The sequence below is a fragment of the Taudactylus pleione genome, unplaced genomic scaffold (genome assembly GCF_031769625.1).
Source record: "Taudactylus pleione unplaced genomic scaffold, aTauple2 ptg000012l, whole genome shotgun sequence".
Taxonomy (NCBI): Eukaryota; Metazoa; Chordata; class Amphibia; order Anura; family Myobatrachidae; genus Taudactylus; species Taudactylus pleione.
This window is the reverse complement of record NW_028284415.1, coordinates 7,838,834-7,854,632: the sequence shown is the minus strand read 5'-3', so window position 1 is coordinate 7,854,632 and position 15,799 is coordinate 7,838,834. Positions and strand designations below refer to the sequence as shown.

Sequence of the window (15,799 nt, the reverse complement as noted above, 5' to 3'; positions counted from 1 at the left end):
GTGTCCCAGATTGGCAAATCTGCCCTACAGCACGGCAGATCTGAAGATGCAATGTACAACCAGCAGGGACGCGCATTGGCATCATGATCCTGAGTGGAAACTCACAATTTGAGCATATTTTTCACGATTTGTCATCACGATTCGTCAAAATCGGCCAAATCGGGTAAAATATCGTAATGTGTTTGGGCAGCTTAAGGGAGTGTGCTACTGTGCAGACTCTAGGGAGGATTTATTCCTTGTTCCAAGATGGCCAGCAAGGTTAGTACTGTGCATGTGCCACTGTGTAAGAGTGATACAGTGGGAGACAGACATGCGATATACACTGCATTATCAATGTTCCAGCAGCCTGCATCGCTACTCGCTAGAACTATGCAAGTCACGCCACCCATGTAGGCAGGTCACGGCCTGGGCGAGCCTGTGCTTCCCATTTGAGATTTAAGTGCAATGATGCTGAAGAAATGGAAACTAGAGTCATATTTGTCTACCAAGTTCCCGAAATTATCTGCAAAGCAATTGGATTTAGCCCGTTGCCTGGCCTGAAAGCGGGTACTCATCAACACTAATATAGGTGGCAGACTCTGTATCTCCCTCTCAGTAAAGCTCCACACCGCTTTATTCCATCTCCCTCACTTCTGTTCCACCCTCACAGGAACAGATGAGCCAGCTGGACAGCCCAGCACTGTCAAAGAGAAGGGTCCTTCTTTATTCCAGCCTTTGAGAAGTGATGCTGGGGACAGGGATGGAGCTCTGAGTGTGCCAAAATCTCCACTCAAACTGAAATTTCCTGCATTAGGAAGTATCCCCATCAGGTAGGCGCAATATAGTCCCCATCTTCTCAACTCCTCTTCTGTCCTGTCATTACACGCACTGGAAACAGCAATGTTCTCAACCCGAAGGCCCTGCATATGTGGGTTGCCGTGTAAGATTCAAAAGCTACCAGTCGGGATAAAGCACCTGAAGCCCCGCCATCGTCAAATAAGCGGGGTGAATGCCATTTATCGCGACTAAACAGGCATGGTAACCAGTAACTCCCAACTAAGTGCAGGGCGTGATGTGATTAATTGAATAGCTCTGGAAACTCTTTCCCATCATCATTCATATCACATTGAATTGAATTGCCTCCATGCTGCGATAAAATAAGAAGTCAATAGGTAATAATTTCTACAAGACTTCAATATAGGGTAAGGCTGCCTAATGGGGTGACATTAAAATTTTAGTGAATGGTGTGTCTAATGGATGATATAATGGTAAGAGGTTGTGTGCAGTGGATGTTATACTGGTAAGGAGTCTGTGTAGTGGGTGTTATATAATGTACTGCGTCCATAGTAATATGGCATAATCTAAATAAGGGCACTGTTATCTGTCATAATATGAACTTTGGCACTGTAATGTTACATAATATTAACTGGGGCACTGTAATGTGCCATAATATGTACTGGTGGCACTATCATAAGCCATAAGATGAACTTGAGGCATTGTAATGTGGGAATATCAATTGACGACATTGTAATGTTGCATAGTATGAACTGAGGGCACTACAGTGTGGCATAATATAAACTGGGGGCATTAATATTTGACATAATATGTACTGGGGACACTACAGTGTGGCATAATATGAACTTGGGGACCTACAGTGTGGGATAATATGAGCTGAGGGCACTATAGTTGGCACAATATTAACTAGGTGCACTAAAATGTGAAATAATATGAGCTGGAGGTACTTCAGTTGCTATGGGGCCCACAAAGTTCTGGTTGCGCTCCTGCAAACTAAAGTGGAACAGGGACTGGTGTGACATTATCAAATTGTACAGCTCTATATACTATGTTGGCACTATATAAATAAGATTATAATTTAGTAGCTTTTACATAATTGTATATTCCCATTCCCCTTAACTCCAACCACTACCTCTGCCGCTTCTCAGTCAAGTCATGTTGTTGTTTAAAATAACATTATTATAGTAATAATAATAATAATAATGAAATTGGTTAACCTGATATGGTTTTGTTGTTAAGTAACAATAGAAAAATCTGGAAATTGCCAGAAGTTTCTGACAAACCAAATATTCAGTGTCTGAGAATTTCCAAGTTTTTCAGAGTCTTGAATGAGTGAAATGCAACATGCAACATGACATAACTTGAGTGTGTGTAATCAGGAATACGGCTCATTTTATTAAGTGTTTCCAATATTACAAGTACATGTGAGCTGTGCAGTACTCAGGGGGCAGAAATGTGCTATTTTTGGAATACGTGTTTTCAGACTGAGCTAAACAAAAATCTAACTTTAAACTTATCCCCCCGCCTCCTTTGTCCATGTCAGAACATTTTTGTTGCATTCAGTGATAAAAACAACCCAGGAAAAAGATGAAAATAGCATTAAAAAAAGTTTAATGGAAAACTTCAGCTCTCACTCCCAGATCATGCCGTGATGTCATAACTTGTGTACATAAACTATATCCCATTTTAAGAAACAGTTTGTCTCCGATGTGAAACTTCATGTAACCAGCATTTTGGTCCTCAACTGGATTAAATTTCAAAGTCACTCTGCTGCATCAGTACATGTTATAAGCACCATAAACAAACATACAACAGTGCACATGACCAACAGGTATGTGCAGATTACATTTCTAATGTGCTGTATATGATATATCCCACTTCACAGAATCTTACCCGAGACAGCACTGAGAATAACAGCAGTACAATAATATTGTATCCTGAGTACAGAAAGAGTGAAATGGTACTTTGAGTTGTACATATATAAAGAAAAAGAAGTGTATGGTATAAAAAGTACATTTTCAGAATGTTAGCATTCGGAATGTCGATGTACACAGTAGGTCAACATTCAGATTGTGAATGTTGACAGTCAGCACGATGACCATGCAGTTTTGCATAGACAGCTTAACTAATCCTCATCACAGCTGAACCTTCACCACATCCTATCCCTGACCACAGCCTAACTCTGACCACATCCTAACCTTAAACCTAAAATCGGTTATCGACATTCACAATGTCGACATTATGTCATGTTGACAGTCTAAATGTACCGCTGTCCCTGTGAAGTCCCCACAGGCAGTCTTTTTGTGTATCCGAAAAGACTGTTGTGTTCTATATTGTATTGCGCATGCTCCCACTTCCGATTGGGCATGCACATACTGATCCCCATCTCTTCACAGCATATACATAGTGTATATATTTGTATGTACTGTACATTATATAAAGCCCCCAAAGCCCTTCCCAGCGTGCTTCTCCGTATCCAGCTTCGCTTTACTGGATATATATATATATATTAAACAAATACAAGAGCTAGCACTCCACATAAACTGGTATACTTGCCCAGGTGCCCTCTGTGGTTTGTAACAACTAAATAGAAAAGAAATGGCAGTGGCACTCCCAGGACCTCTAAAGTAACGAATCACACCACACTGGGGTAGTTCAGTCCAACGTTTCAGTCAGAAGACTTTTATCAAGAACACAAAGTGAAAACATGAAGTACATACCTTTATAGAACACATATGATTGTGTAATGAGAAGCGTGTTCATCTCTCCCTCTCAGGGCGCCGAGCGACTGACGTCATCAGCATGCGACCCGCGAGAGGACGGAGTTGCCCTTACGTCAGGTGTGTGATGCTGGTATCCTGACGCTATCACCCGGGTAACAAGCAGAGAGGGGGAGTGGTGAAAAAGTGAAAGTACCTGCATAATGAATACACAAATAAACTTAAGTAACCAAAAATGATTATGTGCGTGTAGTGAATGCATCGTGTAGACGTTAGTGAGTGTATATCAGTGAAAAACAACATAAGGTGATATATAGACATACAAAAAATACATATAGAACACAAAGAAAATCAATAAATAAACAATCATGCACAATTACAAAAATCGATAGACCGTCTAAGTATGACTAAATGATCTAAGATAATAGTTGCAGTAAATGAATATGAAGGCTGGGCATAAGAAAAAGCACGTTGGCTTACGTATATATAAAGTGTAACACAAATAAATGTGTGGCATCTCACAGTGAAGTTAACCCATTATGAGTGACAATAAACACAGACAACATCAATAGGCTAAAAAGACACATAATTACTAATGTGTATATGCACAAATGGTGCACAAAAAAAAAATAGAATGAATGAATGAATATCCTGTACCAAGACAAAAAAAATATCCATCCTAAGAGAAACAAAAATTCTCATCGATATGGACCAATAATCCAATGTTTCATATATGTTGAAATGAATATGTGAGCTTACCATAATAACTCACTATATTAATATGAAAAAATATATATATAAACCGGGTCAGTTAATTAATAATAATCTGTTGTCCAATCGGCTATAGTGAAAAGAGGAAAGGAATAAAGACATGAAATGTTCACGGATCAACCTGGGAGAAAACAGCATATGGCAACACAAGTAATCCAATAAATAAGGTTACAACACCTGCTATTCCTAGGTGGTCACCCTCCCTAGTACTAACCAGGCCAAGCACTGTATCGCTTCCAAGATCTGACGAGATCTGGCATTTTCAGCGTTAGTATGGTTGTAAACACTGGATATAGTGGATGCCGTTTCACCCAGCTTCCGTGATGGCCCAAAGAGGATAGTATAAAAGATGAAAGTATCGCCATTTGGATCAAACAGGGTACCTAAATGGTGTCAACTCCACTACAAGGAGGACCATGAGACTGACCCGAGGGGAGTGAAAGTTTCACTCCAACCTGTAAGAAAAATGGGCTTCAAAAGAAACAAGCAAGAGATAAGTTCTCATTTAATCCACCGGGAGATACTGTGTTCATACGATGTATCCAAAGGGCTTCTAATTGTAGCAGTTGCTTGTCCCTATCGCCTCCTCTTCTAGACAGGGGAACGTGGTTGATAATTTTATAAGATAAAGTTGCCAATGGATGACGAAAGTCACGAAAATGTCGTGCCACAGGTTGGTCGATTTCTTTGCCCTCCAAAGCTTGTCGGATGGCCGTGCGATGTTGTGCCATTCTGATTCGAGCTGTACAGGATGTTTTCCCTATATAAGCCAAGCCACAAGGGCAGCGAATGATGTAAACAATGTACATGTTTAAGCGGTATTCGTTTTCCAGAGGGTGTACCACATCCAGGCCAGTTTCCATATATCGGCATGTGGTGCATCCAATACACTTGTAACATCCTGCTTTTTTAGTTAAAAAATGAATTTCAGGATGCATATGGTCTGCAGAAACATCATTGTGAACCAACCAGTCTTTCAAGTTCTTGCCTCTTTGATGTCCCAACATAATCTTTGAATTCTTCAAAGGTTTCAAATTAGGGTCAGTGTTGATGATTGGCCACAATCTTTTCATGTTTTTCATAACCGACTTGCGCTATTGAATTTACTGGTAAAAATCATGGTAGATTTATTGCTGTTAAGCTCTGATTGGATCCTGCCAGGATCATTCGTCTTCTCCATGGCTTTAAGTTTAGCCGCAATTAAATCACCCCATATATATCCTCTGTTTAGAAACTTAAGCATCATTTTATTAAATTCTGTTCCCGCATCAGTATCATTATTGGTAATCCTGTAAATCCTTAGAAACTGTGAGTATGGTAAAGATTTTTTTAAGGCAATTGGATGATGACTCTGAGCATGGAGGACAGTATTACAATCTGTTGGCTTGGTGTAAATGCTTGTATTAAAGTCTGTGCCAGTCCATTTAATGTTCACATCCAAATAATGTACTGTATCAAAACTATATTCATAAGTGAACTTGGTATGATTGTGCATGGTATTGATTCTGTTCATGGCAGATACAAAGTCCTGTTCCGTGCCTGACCATACTACCAGGATATCATCAATATATCTGGTAAAGAAAAAAGCACGTGTTTATTGAAATCAAGGTTATCGAAAAAAAAGTGCTTTTTCCACTGTAAACATGTAAATATTCGCGAAAGAAGGTGCTACGTGAGAACCCATTGCACACCCTTTTCTCTGTCGAAAAAAGGAGCTGTCAAACAAAAAATAATTTCTAGTTAATGTCTTTTCAAGCAGATTAATATAAAATGTGATATTGGGACCCATGTATCCATCATGAGCCCGTAGGAAATGTTCCATGCTTTCCAAACCTTCTGTGTGTGGGATGCTCATGTAGAGGGATACAACATCTATAGTCAGGGCCAGATTAAGGCCCACATGGGCCTGGAGCTGAAAATGTTCAAAGGCCTATACTGAGAAGGGGAAGAGCTGTGATCGGTGTCGTGTGAGTGTGTTCAGAGTAGGGGTGAGCGGGTTCGGTTTTACTCGGATTTACTCGGTTCTTATCGCCACTTTACCGCAAATTCGGATTTATTATATTGGCTATCCAAAACACATGATAGGCGATAGCCAATAAAATGCCGTTTAAAGATCTGAGTAAATCCGAGTAAAACCGAACCCGCTCACCCCTAGTTCAGAGTCACCTAAGTGTGTACACCCCCTACACTATGAACACTATCTACAAAGAATTAGAAAAATTGCATAATTTTTGTGGGGCGGGGGGACTAGAAAAACTATTTAAATAAATGCAGCTATGGTAATCATGCTGTCATGTTGATGGGCCTATTTTTATGTGGAGGCCTGGAGCTGTAGCTCCATCCGCCCCATTGTTAATCTGGCCCTGTCTATAGTACACAACAATAAAGTCTCAGGCAAATTTTTAAGATGATGTAGTTTCTCTAAAAGTGAATTTGTATCTTTGAGAAAAGTCGGTTCCTCCTTAATGAGCGATTGTACGTAAAAATCTAAATACTTGGAAATAGGGCTATATAAGGAATTCCTAGCCGAAATGATCGGACGACCTGGAGGCGACAGAAGCGACTTGTGTATTTTGGGTAGTGTATAAATCAATGGTACTGTTGGTTTAGTAGTCATTAAATGCAAAGCGGAATCTTGATCAATCCATTTATTGAGAACTGCCTCTTGTAAGATGCCCTCTAGCTCCTGTTTATACTGAATGGCGGCGTCATGATCCAACCGTTCATATACAGTCTGATCGTTCAATTGGCAATACATTTCTTCCTTATATGCACTTGTATCCTGTATTACCACTGCACCACCCTTATCCGCGGCGCAAATCACAATGTCTCTATTTTTGCTCAATGCTACTAATGCTTTGTGTTCCTCCTTCGTCATATTGTGATGTATCCTTTGTTGATTCTTAACATCCATGGTTACATTATGATCTAGTAGTCTTACAAAGCTCTTAATAGAGGCATTGTGAGATTGGGGTTCAAAAAATGATTTCTTCTGTATTGGTCCTTTAGAATAGGTCATGTTGTCTCCCTGTGATGCAGAGTAGAATTCTTTAAGTTTTAAATTACGATTAAGACACCAAAGGTCTTTTTTCCAACAGAAACCATCAAAGTGACACGTAGGTATAAAAGATAAGCCTTTGTTCAACACCTCTTTTTCTGTTGCAGAAAGAGTTTTGCTGGATTAGTTCACAATCAAATTCTCCTTTTGTAAGGTCTTCTTCCTCTCCCTGTTGTTCTGCGTGCGGGTCCTTCTCCTCTTTTTGCACGCGTGGTAACCCCTAAAGGGGGCTTCTGCGAAGCAGGGGTGGTGGCGGCGTCTTATTCGCTTTGGGAAGAATTTGCCCCGCTTGATTGATCTGTGTCAAAATAGGCTCTTGTTTTTCTGAACCTAGTTCTCTGTTGACGATTAGGTAATACTCTCCCTGTAGCCCAAGAATAAACCCTTTGTTCTTGGTAATCAATATTCATCTTTTGTAGTTTCTCTTTTTTGTATTTTATTAATTCCTTCTTGTATTCCTCCACTTGTGAATTTAGTTTGGCAAACCAGTCTGTGGTGGTGTCACTAATAAAAGTGTTCTTGTGAGTAGTGTCAAATGCTTTTATTTTTTCTTTAATGCTATTCAACTCCCTGCCGGACTCTTCAATCACCAACAAGATTAAGTCAAGGGAGCATTTGTTTAATACTGCAACCCAACGCCTGCAGAATTCAATGTTATATCTCCCTATGGTGGGCACGTTTTTAATACGAAACCCCCTGGGGATCTTGCGTTTTTTGTGATAATCGGATAGCGTTACTCCATGTAGGTAGTAGTCAATTTCTTTTTTCTTTAATTTAAGGAGTGACTGATATAAATCGTCGGTTGTGTCTACCCCAGCAGTGCCAAGCAATGTGTCTTTAAAGTATAAATTCTCTGCCTCAGATTCACTGAAGCTCAATATATCACCAATGGGTAAATGTAAATTCAAAAACCCACTCCCATCATCAGGAGTGCTCTCAGTGTTTTTACTTTCTTGTGACATGACTTACAATTAACCATATGCTCCACCTCAAATAATAATCTAATAGATAATTTAACAAGATGAGTAACCCAAAACAAATAAATTAAGATATTAATAATATTGAAACAAAAAGGTCACAAAACATGGCAGTAAATGTGGCAAAGTGATATCTTAGAGACCGGCTGACCGACTAACCCACCATGTACTCAACGTACACTGGATAAAACTAGCAGGAGACGCCACCAAGACTTAAATGAATAACTGTAATGAAAGTATAAATCACAAATACCAAATGTTCAATAAACTGTACAGGGCCAGACTACATTAGACCAAACTCTAGCTGTTGAATGTTATCTTATAAAATTATCGACCACGTTCCCCTTTCTAGAAGAGGAGGCGACAGGGACAAGCAACTGCTACACTTAGAAGCCCTTTGGATACATCGTATGAACACAGTATCTCCCGGTGGATTAAATGAGAACTTATCTCTTGCTTGTTTCTTTTGAAGCCCATTTTTCTTACAGGTTGGAGTGAAACTTTCACTCCCCTCGGGTCAGTCTCATGGTCCTCCTTGTAGTGGAGTTGACACCATTTAGGTACCCTGTTTGATCCAATTGGTGATTCTTTCATCTTTTATACTATCCTCTTTGGGCCATCACGGAAGATGGGTGAAACGGCATCCACTATATCCAGTGTTTACAACCATACTAACGCTGAAAATGCCCGATCTCGTCAGATCTTGGAAGCGATACAGCGCTTGGCCTGGTTAGTACTAGGGAGGGTGACCACCTAGGAATACCAGGTGTTGTAACCTTATTTATTGGGTTACTTGTGTTGCCATATGCTGTTTTCTCCCAGGTTGATCCGTGAACATTTCATGTCTTTATTCCTTTCCTCTTTTCACTATAGGCGATTGGACAACAGATTATTATTAATTAACTGACCCGGTTTATATTTTTTTTTTTTCATATTAATATAGTGAGTTATTATGGTAAGCTCACATATTCATTTCAACATATATGAAACATTGGATTATTGGTCCATATCGATGAGAATTTTTGTTTCTCTTAGGATGGATATTTTTTTTGTCTTGGTACAGGATATTCATTCATTCATTCTATTTCTTTATTTGTGCACCATTTGTGCATGATTGTTTATTTATTGATTTTCTTCGTGTTCTATATGTATTTTTTGTATGTCTATATATTACCTTATGTTGTTTTTCACTGATATGCACTCACTAACGTCTACACGATGCATTCACTACACGCACATAATCATTTTTGGTTACTTAAGTATATTTGTGTATTCATTATGCAGGTACTTTCACTTTTTCACCACTCCCCCTCTCTGCTTGTTACCCGGGTGATAGCGTCAGGATACCAGCATCACACACCTGACGTCAGGGCAACTCCGTCCTCTCGCGGGTCGCATGCTGATGACGTCAGTCGCTCGGCGCCCTGAGAGGGAGAGATGAACACGCTTCTCATTACACAATCATATGTGTTCTATAAAGGTATGTACTTCATGTTTTCACTTTGTGTTCTTGATAAAAGTCTTCTGACTGAAACGTAGGACTGAACTACCCCAGTGTGGTGTGATTCGTTACTTTAGAGTTCCTGGGAGTGCCACTGCCATTTCTTTTCTATTTAGTTGTTACAAACCACAGAGGGCACCTGGGCAAGTATACCAGTTTATGTGGAGTGCTAGCTCTTGTATTTGTTTAATATATATATATATATATATATATATATCAGAGCCGTAACTAGACTTTTTGGTGCCCTGTGCCAGAGAGAGCATTGGTTCCCACTCCCATTTTATAAATATGGACACAAGATAGTGCACCTCAACAGGGGCCAGGGAAGAGATAGGGGAGGCCAGGTGATGCCAGGGATAAAAGAAGAGAAAGCTACAAGTGAGAATGATAATAAACAGGAAAATTGACAGGCCCAAACAGCGCCCCCTGCCCTGTGGTGCCCTGTACCATGGCACTGGTCGCACTCAGGGGCAGAACTATGGGAGACAATGGAGGCACCTGCCGCCGGGCTCCAGCTCTTAAGGGGCACCTCCTCCATTGCCCACAATATATTCACCCCACTTAGTGCTGTAACTATGTACCCGGAGTGTACCGTCACAGCCGCCCAATACATGGCACCCCTTCCCGGCACCTGAGAAGCCACCATACACTAGTGGAGAGCTCCATGTCAGACCATCAGCCGCTGCCTTTATCTATCTATAGCCAGTCTGCATGCAAATTGCTACATTATAGTGTCAGCGGCTGTGGGGGGGGGTACCAAATTATAACTTGCCACCGGGCACCTGGGATGAACTTATGTCACTGGTCGCACTACCCAAGTTACGACCCTGATATATATATATATATATATTTATTTATTGATTTATTTTTTTGTATAGCCTTTTAATAAGCAATTATACTGCCTGGAACACTGGCAGTGTAATTGCCGAATGAGGGGAGAAAGTGGGAGAAGAGTGGGAGGGGTTGCAGCCACCTTCAGGAATGAAAGCCATCTGTCACTGCAGTTTTCAGCTGAGATAAGGATTTTCCTCATATAACGCCACTTCTAGATGGCGTTTATAAGGTAAGGTTTTAAGGAGGCTGACTGGAGAGACAAAGGGGGGCTGGCTAAAATGAAGCTGGGGGTTCTGGCTAGGGGGGACAGTGGGGGTAGACAGGAGAGACAATGGGGGCTGACTGGAGAGACAGAGGGGGACTTGAAGGACAGACAGAGGGGGGCTGGCTGGAGAGACAGAAGGGAGCTGGCTGGAAAGACACTGGGGGATGGATGGAGAGACAGAAGGGGGCTGACTATAACTAGAGTGAAACTGGGGAGCCTGTAGCAAGCCAAAGCCACCGGGGGAGGGGGGGCACCAACATCTATTTTGCCTCCGGGCACCATGATACTTAAAACATGCAGAAACTTTCCTGTCTGCATTTTTTAAGAGCTGAAATACTTTGCTAAATAGAGCCCCAAAGTTTACGGATATCTGTGTTAACTTACACTCTGCAGAAGATTTCACACTTAAAGTTTGGCTATCTCCTACAGATTGCATTACTAATTCTGACTTGATTGTGTTCAATAATTTAAATTCCATACTAAGAAGCACTTGTAGAAGTGTAGGGTTTTATCTACAGTTTTTGAGCTGGAAGAAGACAAGAATTGGGATTATCGGGAAGGATGGCAAGTGTACTGAGATAGCAGGAATTCCCAGGGAACTGGTGTACTACAGTCACAAAATGCCACAATAAAAATGACAAATTAGTTTACCAACTCCAGAAGATTTACTGCATGTTTTCTGGTTCATGTCTCTATTAGGAGCAACACCTGTAAATTCTTGGCTTGGTCACTCATTCACTCATTCTTATCAGACCCAAACCCATTTCATTTTCTCTTTTTTGTTAAACATTACTGAGATGACTGTTGATACTAAGGGGTATATTTACTAAGGGTCGATTTTGGTGTTGATTATTATGTCAATTTAAATTACTGAAATTAACTCAGGATCGACTATGTAATGCACTCATTTACCAACATTTGAGTTAGATATTGAAATCGATGTTAGTCGGTTTTGGCAGGTGTAAATGCATTTGTAAATGCATTTGGTTTTGTTGAACTTTCTGTTCAAAGCCAAATGCAAATAGAAATAAAAAACTATTTGAAACACAACTAAAAAGAAGCACGCACAGCTCACTATGATCTGTGCATGCTTCTTAGGGTTAAAGAACCTAAATAGTTAATAATGTTAAAAAAAAGACGTAATGTCCCCCCTAAATCCATAACCAGCCCTTGACCTTTAAGCCTGGTCTGTTCATGGAAAATCAACAGGAAAACTGACGTGGGGTTCCTCCCTATTTTTCATTAAACAGCACCAGGCTGAACCAGCCAGGGTAGTAATGCCACTGCAGGAAGACAAACAAGGTGGGGTATTCCTCCAAAGCATTAACCAGCGTCAAACTGGTCAGCTAAAAGCTGCCCCCACCCCACCGAGCATCAACCAGTCCTGGGCCACCCGGTCACTCCATTCAATTCAACGGTGAACCGTTTACTGACTGAGAGCATCAACGGTTTCCATAGCAGCTGCTGCTATCAGCCAATCAGCGGCCACTGCCATGAAATCCATTCATAGTGTTGGGGGGGACTGTCGGGACTGGAGTCCCGGGCCAGACACTCAGAGGGCCTGCCCACTCCTACCGTCTGTTGCCTGACCGTCTGCTACTACTATCCCCTTGTGACAGGCCCGGGGGCCCGCTCCTACCATCCCGTGGCTGCACAATAAAAGTAAGTGGTGGGCAAGGGCCCGTCCTCCCGCTCCGTCCAACTCCTACCCTCCCGCTCTACCCTTCCCTCCCACTCCGCCTTCTAACTATGCTGCAGCGGCCGGCTCATGCAATAAAGTTGTTCCTGTTGTGAGCCGGCGCGCTGCTGAAAGAGGAGCTACAACTTCTGGGGACTGGACTGAGGAGCAGCCAGAACAGAAGAAGGAGGTAAGGTATATATCTGACTCTTCTTGCTCTATTGCACATCATATGTCATGTTGCGGCTGTGGGGAGTGGGACTGGCTAGGGCTGCTTTGTTGTTTGGTTATTTTCTCCCATTGATTATAATATTTATTTATTTAGCTACAAGATAATTCTTCAAAATGGTATGTAATTATGTTAGTTATGTTGCCTACTTGCGCTTTTTTTATTTCTGGCTGTGTAAGTTTTTTTTAGATGGTATGAGAAGTAGAGATGTGCGCCGACCCCCGTGTTTTGGTTTTGTATCTGTGTCTGTATCTTCTCTGCTTTTGGATCTGGATTGGTTTTGCCAAAACCGCCCTTCCGTGTTTTGTGTTTTGGTTTTGGATCTGTATTTTTTTCAAAAAAAATCATAAAAACAGCTAAAATCACATAAAATGAGCCTGTTTTTTTCCTACAGTATTATTAACCTCAATAACATTTATTTCCATTTGTTTCAAGTCAATTTTGACCACCTCACAGCTCACAATATTGATTTAGTTAAGGGCCAAAAGGTTGCATCCAGCTAGCTGGCTGACTAAGCTAAGTGACAGCAGTGGGCCAGACAATCATGTGGCAGTTCAGCTTCAAACATGGCACAGAGTGGAAAGCAGCCTGTAGTTCTCTACCCACCCCATCAATTTGGTGGATCGGAATTTTCTTTAAAAAATGAAAGAGGCATGCAAGAGATGCTGTCTGTGGCCATTATAATTTCTGGACATTCATAAACCATAAAATTAAAAATGTCAGGCAGCAATGCCCCAAACAGCACATAAAGCAAAGAAAAGAGGTGCAAGATGGAATTGTCCTTTTTTTTCCTGGCAGCCGCAGAAAACTGAAGGAGGAGATGCTGCTGTGTCACTTGCCGCTTGAGCTGACAATTTTTTCACCAACAGCACTTTGCATCTTTTCAGATTTATGTCCATTAGAAAGAAAGACACAAGGTATGACTTAGGATCAAGTATGGTTGCCAAAATATAGTGATCTGATTTCAAGAGATTGACGACCCTTGGATCCTGGTGAAGCGAATGAGGGGCTTGATCTACAAGTCCCACATACTTAGCAGAATCACTCCGTTTCAGCTCCTCCTTCAGTTTCTCCAACTGCTTTTGCAAAAGTCTGATTAGGGAAATGACTTCACTCAAGCTGGCAGTGTCTGAACTAAATTCACATGTGGCAAGTTCAAATGGTTTGAGAACCTTGCACAACACAGAAATTATTCTCCACTGCGCTTGACTAAGGTGCATTCCCACTCCTCTCCCTATGTCATAGGCCATAGTGTAGCCTTGGATGTCCTTTTTCTGCTCCTCATCCGCTGAAGCATATAAAGGGTAGAATTATACCTCGTTACTACCTCTTGCTTCAGCTGATAGCAGGGCAAATTCAACAGTTCTTGCTGATTCTGCAATCTTCGACATGCAGTTGCTGAATGTCGAAAATGTCCAGAAATCTTTCGGGACACTGAGAGCATCTCCTGCACGACCCTGTCATTTCTTTAAAAAATGTTGCACCACCAAATTAATTGTGTGAGCAAAACATGGGATGTGTTCGAATTCGTCCACATGTAATGTTCACACAATATTGCTGGCATTGTCAGAAATCACAAATCCCGAGGAGAGTCTAAGTGGAGTAAGCCATTTTGCAATGATTTCCCTGAGTATTTCTAAGAGGTTGTCAGTGTTATGCCTCTTAGTGAAACTAGTGATACACAGAGTAGCCTGCCTCTAAATGAGCTGGCATTTGTTAGCTGATGCTGCTGCTGTTTGCACTATTGGAGGCAATACACCTACCCAGTGGGCTGTCACAGTCATGTAATCTTTAGTTTGCCCTGTCTCACTTGCCCACATATCTGTGGTTAAGTGGACAGTGGGCACAACGGCATTTCGGAGGACATTAATAAGGTTTTTTTAATGTCCTTGTGCAGATTGGGAATTGCTATTCTAGAGAAGTGGAATCTAGAAGGGACATGGTAGCGGGGACACAGGACCTCCATTAACTGTGTAAAACCCACTGCATTAATGGCAGGTACTGGACACACATCTAAGACCAGCATAGCTGTTATGGCGTCAGTATACGCTGTGCAACAGGGTGTATGCTGTCATATTTGTTCACCATTGCAAAGGATTGTTTGACAGTCAATTGTTTGGTTAAACTAAAAGTAGTCTTCTTCTTGGTCCCCTTCTGGGATGAAGACCCACTCACAGCAGCAGCAGCAACAGGCGTAGCACTCAAGGATCCTTCTATGGAGCCACACATAGGAGGGGAGTCAGTCATTCTTATGAAATTGGATGCAGGACTACTTCCGATCACGATTGAGCAAGTGATGTAACAGGGAGGAGGTTCCTAGATGGTTAAGGTCCTTACCTCTGCTCACTGTTACTTGGCAACGGTTACAAAAGGCTTGGCAAAGGTTGACCGGATTTGGGTGGAAATAATTCCACACATGAGAAGTGGATTTTTTGGTCCTTTGCCCAGGCATGACGACAATGGGATTTGAACGAGGTAGCAGCTTCTTGATTAACAACACAGGCAGCATGCTTGGCACAGCTACATTGTTGATAAGTGCTGCTAACGCGCACACACATATAGAAAAAAAAACACTTTTTATTTTTATTTATTTCACACTGGGGGTGAAGAGGACCCCTGATGGACACGGCACCCCCTGGTGCCGTGTCCAAGCGGCAAGTGACACAGCAGCATCTCCTCCTTCAGTTTTCTGCGGCTGCCAGGAAAAAAAAAGGACAATTCCATCTTGCACCTCTTTTCTTTGCTTTATGTGCTGTTTGGGGCATTGCTGCCTGACATTTTTAATTTTATGGTTTATGAATGTCCAGAAATTATAATGGCCACAGACAGCATCTCCTGCATGCCCCTTTCATTTTTTAAAGAAAATTCCGATCCACCAAATTGATGGGGTGGGTAGAGAACTACAGGCTGCTTTCCACTCTGTGCCATGTTCGAAGCTGAACTGCCACATGATTGTCTGGCCCACTGCTGTCACTTAGCTTAGTCAGCCAGC

At 41.6% G+C, this 15,799-nt stretch overlaps 1 pseudogene; it reads left to right on the top strand.

Annotated features, from left to right (window-relative positions):
* Positions 1-8,958: 8,958 nt before the first annotated feature.
* Positions 8,959-9,078, top strand: LOC148542451 (5S ribosomal RNA; annotated as a pseudogene).
* Positions 9,079-15,799: the final 6,721 nt, after the last annotated feature.